At 42.2% G+C, this 5637-nt stretch overlaps 1 protein-coding gene across 1 annotated transcript in view; it reads left to right on the top strand.

The window, feature by feature from the left end:
• The first annotated feature begins 3715 nt into the window (after positions 1–3715).
• C3ar1 (complement C3a receptor 1) overlaps positions 3716–5637 on the top strand; it is a 6929-nt gene continuing 5007 nt past the window's right edge. The window contains exon 1 of the mRNA XM_031383317.1: positions 3716–3929. The gene's annotated coding sequence lies outside the window, so the exon portion shown is untranslated. The remainder of the gene's footprint in view (positions 3930–5637) is intronic.

Below are 5637 nucleotides of genomic sequence, written 5' to 3'. Positions count from 1 at the left end.
GCACAGCATTCACGAGCTCACAGCAGACAGGAGCACAGCACTCATGAGCTCACAGCAGACAGGAGCACTCATGAGCTCACAGCAGACAGGAGCACTTATGAGCTCACAGCATTCACGAGCTCACAGCAGCTGTGTCTGCCTGAACAAGATCAAGTCAGGCAACACGAGGGGGAAGGGAGTTCACAAGTCCTCGTGCCTAACCAAGAAATTATGGGCAGTTATGGACAGTTGGGGCTTCTGGAAGGAGCAGGGGAGTCAGTTTTCTCCAAGGGTAGTTCCTGGTAGGTCAAGCATAACTAGTGGACAGCTCCAGACTCAGAAATACACCGACAGCCCAAACCTAACTTGATAAGTTATTCAATTAAAAAATAAAAGCACATGAAGTTAAGGGGGGTAGGAGGGTGGGAGAGGATCTGGGTGGAATTGAAGTGTCATCAAACTACATTGTATGAAATTCTCAAAGTCTTAATAAAACAGTGGAGTAAACCAGGCGGGGCAGTGGTGGTGCACGCCTTTAATCCCAGCACTTGGGAGGCAGAGGCAGGCGGATTTCTGAGTTCGAGGCCAGCCTGGTCTACAGAGTGAGTTCCAGGACAGCCAGGGCTACACAGAGAAACCCTGTCTCAAAAAACCAAAAAAAAAAGTGGAGTAACCAAAAAGCTGAATATTCATCAATAGAGGAATAAGCACATAAAATAATATAGAGCAATTTTTAAAGACTAGTTTTTAACTTTCATTTTATCTATATAGGAATTTTGCTTGCATATATGTCTATGCACCAGGTGCATGTAGTTCTGGCAGAAGCCAGAAAGGGCATCAGATCCCCTGAACTAGGAAGAGCACACACAGCCACGCGCACACACATATGCACACGCATACCTCACACACATGTGCACAGTCACTCTCGAATACTTACCCAGCCAAATAAAAATTTAAAAGAAAAAAAATGATGTGACGTGGAAGTCCGTGTTTGTGTTTGTCTGGTATGTAAATGTTGCTTGTTGTATTTGTACGGTTTTTTTTTGTTTGTTTGTTTGTTTTTTTTTTTTTGGTTTTTCAAGACAGGGTTTCTCTGTGCAGCCCTGGCTGTCCTGGAACTCACTCTGTAGACCAGGCTGGCCTCGAACTCAGAAATCCACCTGCCTCTGCCTCCCAAGTGCTGGGATTAAAGGCGTGCACAACCACCGCCTGGCTCATACTATTTTAAGTAGGTAAAAATAACAATAAAAATAACTTAATGGATATTATTAAGCTCTTGCTCTTTTTTTGTTTTTTAAGATTTCCTGTCTCTTAGACATCCCAGATTATTTATTTGATTAAAAGAAATGAAGCAAAGTTAAACAACTTTGAACTTTCTGAACGAGTTGATCAATGTGAACTGGAGCCTCTGTCACAGACAAAATCAGCTTTATTTGTGTATATATGTGTGTGTGTGTGTGTGTGTGTGTGTGTGTTATATATTTATACATATACATGTATGTACATACAAATAAATATATACATAGTACAAATAAATATATATGTAAAAGAACAAAAGCAGAAGTCTCTGTCTGTTTGTTTGTTTGTTTGACTAAGTATCGCACTTGTAGTTCCTACTGCCTGGAACCTGTGATCTTCCCAGCCTCAGCATCCTAGTGCCTGTCTTACAGATGTGGGCCACCTGCCTCATTGACCTGAGAGAATTCTTTATTGCAGGAACACCTGTAGGGCCTCCCTTCACCTGGTGAAATGCAGCTGCAGGGCTGCAGGCTAGGGTCAGGAGCCTGCGGCACTCTCACCCTAGCCAGGAGCACAGCTTCCTCCATCCAGAGCCTTTGTCACCCTTCCCTCAAGCCCTATAATCACTTAGGTGCTTGTTTATGACTCACTTCTCTCAAACTTTCTTCCTAGATTCCCACAAGTGAACACATCCATACCCATTGCATTCCATTTTGTTTTTATTTATATGCAAAGTATGTTTGTGTTGCAGGGGTGTGTGTGTGTGTGTGTGTGTGTGTGTGTGTGTGTGTGTGCACCCATGTCTATCAGCAGAGATTAGAACACATCTTAACTCATTCTCATTTTGGTAGAGCATACTTTATCCATGTATCAAACATAAAATGATACTATTTGAGATTAATTAAATGTGTTTTTACAGCATTCCTCCTCACACCCCTCTCTAGTTTCTTTGGAAAGTTAGTTATGTCAAATGATGGTTTGCTGAGGCACACAGGTGAAAGGATGTCTTGCTAAAGTAAACACGTGAGAGCATGTTTTCCTGAAGCAGACACAAGTGAAAGGAAGTTTTGATATAGCAGACACCCGAAAGGACGCTTGAGGAAGGAGTGTAATTATAACCCCACAGACAGTGGGAGAGGAACACTGGACCTTGATTTGGTCTGCTCTGTCTCCCTATTCTTCGTTCACCTTGTATAGCATTGTTGAGCTCAACTTGTGGTAACACAGCCATTGAGAGAAACTCACCCAAGAACTTCAGTTCCTTCGGCAGCTTGCCACTTTAGCAGCCTTTCCTCAGGCCAGTTGGCATCCGTGCCTGGTGTCTGCTGTCAGAGAAGACTGGATTGAAACTGCCAGCTCATGTGTGGTATCTGCTGCCTAGAGGACTGGTCTACAGCTGCTGAGTTGTATTTGGTATTTGCTATGGGACTGAACTGCTGAGAAAGAAGATGGCGATCGCCCCCCAAAGAACCATTGCTGAACAGATCCACTTCCACCATATCCTAATAACTTCTTTCCCACTATCTCTGCTGGGTGGTAGGCTAGAGAAAAGATTGAACCTTATTATTAAAAGTAGGTTGCACAAAATTTATGCTACACCCCACCCCAACTCAGTCATATTTTTATGTTAAACATGTTCTTATTTGTTCTTTAACAAATACTTAAACATGCAATGTCTCTTGATCATAGCCATCTCTCATTGTCCTACCACACACACACACACACACACACACACGTAGTTTTTTCTAGTCCTGGGGATTAAGCACAGGGCCTAGGACATACTAGACAAGTGCTCACCAATGATCTATATCCCTGGATCTTTTATTACTTTTTATTTTGAGATAAAGCCTTGCTAACTTTCTCAAGTTGGCCTTAAAATCATTCTATAGAGGCTGTAAAGATGGTTGAGTAGTTGAGTTCCCAGCACCAAATGGTTGGCTGACAACAACTATCTATAACTTCAATTCTAGGGACCTCCTCTTCTGGCCTCCATGGATACCAGACATGAAAATGTATAGTATACACACACACACACACACAGAGAGAGAGAGAGAGAGAGAGAGAGAGAGAGAGAGAGAGAGAGAGAGAGAGAGAGAGAGAGAAAGCACTTTTTAATGTGTTTTATTACACATAAAAGAAAATAAATCTTTTAAACATCTCATTCTATGGGGCTGGAGAAACTGCTCAGAGGTTAAGAACAGTTTTTGCTCTCTAGGGGTCCCTCAGTTCCCAGCACCCACATTAGGTTCCAGTTCCAAGAGATCTAGCATCCTCTCTTGGCCTCTGTGAGCAACCATATATGGCACACACATACTTACACAAAGGTAAAATAAAGCAAACTTAAAGGGAAAAACTCCTCACTCTGTAGCACAGGCAAGCCTCGGATCTCTGCCTGCCTGTGTTCCGCATCTCGAAGCTAGGGTGACAGGTTCCTGCAGGAAATATCTATGTCCTGATCGGCCTCCTCCACCCCGCCTCCTCTGCCCTTCTGCTTTTCTTATCTATGCTGGCTAAGTTTAAGAGGTGACTCATGGAAAGGCCCTTCCTGTGCAGTCAGATAGCAGTCGCCATCCCAAGTTCCCTTTACTCTGGGAAAAGTAAGCGCTCAGCAGCTTGTCCAATGTACTTCACTACTTCATTTCTGCTGGACCAGACAGGATTTGTTGGTGATCGTCAGACCTGGAGCCTTCGATTCCATCTCTGTGCTCTTGGTAAGAAAACGTAGATGAGCCTTGTAGTTCATGCTTGGTTTAGCCTGCTGTTTATGTACAATGGTTTCAAGTTCCTTATCTTCTATTTCCTTCTCTTCTGTCCCTAAAACTTATTTTTTAGAGACTCTTACATATAGCCTTGGCTGGTCTGGAACTCACTACATAGACCAGGCTAGCCTTAAACTCACAAAGATATATCTCCTCCTCCTGGAAATAAAGATGTGCACAATCGTATCTAGTTCTCTCCCTAAGTTTTATTTCTCCTGTCTTATCTCCATGTCCATTTATATTTTATTTATTTTATTTTTTTGGAATACTACACTTTCTATTTGTCTTGGCTTTTAATATTTTCATTCTGAAAATAATAATGAGTTTACATCATTTATTCCCTTTCGTAAAACATGACTGTTTCTCCTGACTTCCGATCACGTTTTCTTCCCTTAGTTTTGTTTCTGCAATCATTGATCACATGTACACACATTTATTTGTGTGTGTATATGCATGTGTGTATATATATATATATGCCCATATGTGTATTCTTGTTCTGTTGCTCTCTGTAACTCTCTCTTCCACTCTTTGAGCTGTTCCTTATCATAGCTGATATGATATGGTTCTATCATTCCATAATCTTATTAGATATTTAAATCTACTTTTTACTCATCATAAATAAATTTTAGTTTCAGGATTTAATTTATCTTTTTAATTACTTCTGGCTAACTCAATCCTGAAATCTTTTTTTATAAAAAACTAATAATCTTAAACATAGAGGTTTTTTTCTTTTTTCTCAAAACTTGGGGAAATGTAATGTGCCCTTGTTCTGGATGACTTTTAGGGCATGACTTGCAAGCACTTTCAAGGAAGATAATTTGTGATATAAGTCACAGCACAGAGCTCAGTTGCTCTTATACTGGAATTTTTTTTCCTTTCAACTTCTATTATTTTAAGTCGCTATGTCCACTTTATTATTGAGACCACAGTTTCTCAGTTATGTGATCCCGGCAGTAAAAAAGAGCAGTGGCCTAGGGATTCTGAGGTGAGGCAGCTGGGACTCTCCCCGGCTGTGGTCAGGTGACAGTCACACCATCTCCAGATCTCAGCATCAAAAGCTGCAGAGTGAGGAGACATGATGTCTGTGGGTCGCTCTGTTCCCAGCGGTCTCTGTGGGCTTTTCTCTCAGCATCTTAGGGATGGGACACGCTGAAGCTGGGATGGGACACTAGATCAGCGTTCTTGCCGTTCGAACGAAGGAATGGTAGGGCTTGGAGAAGACAGAGCAAGAGTGGGTGTCACTTCCCCCTTTCTCATTCCGTTGACTCATTATCTTAACTTCTGCTTACCACGTAAGACTTGTCGAAAACTTTGCCGAGTTCAGCAGAATCACTTCCAAATGTCTGAGCTTCCACTTAAAAATAAACAAACCAAATAAAATAAAATAAAATAATAGAAATGTGGTTAGGAGCAGTGGCTGCTCTTCCAGAGGACCAGGTTCATTCTCCAGCACCCACAGGCAGCTCACAACTGTCTGTAACTCCAGTTCCAAGGAATCTGACACTATCCCCCAGACACGCATGCAAGCAAAACAACCAATGCACATACAATGAAAATAAATCGGCCGGGCAGTGGTGGTGCACGCCTTTAAGCCCAGCACTTGGGAGACAGAGGCAGGCGGATTTCTGAGTTGGAGGCCAGCCTGGTCTACAGAGTGAGT

This window comes from Mastomys coucha, unplaced genomic scaffold (assembly GCF_008632895.1).
Source record: "Mastomys coucha isolate ucsf_1 unplaced genomic scaffold, UCSF_Mcou_1 pScaffold20, whole genome shotgun sequence".
NCBI lineage: Eukaryota > Metazoa > Chordata > Mammalia > Rodentia > Muridae > Mastomys > Mastomys coucha.
The sequence above is the reverse complement of the archived record's forward strand: the minus strand, read 5'-3'. Positions and strand labels throughout refer to the sequence as shown.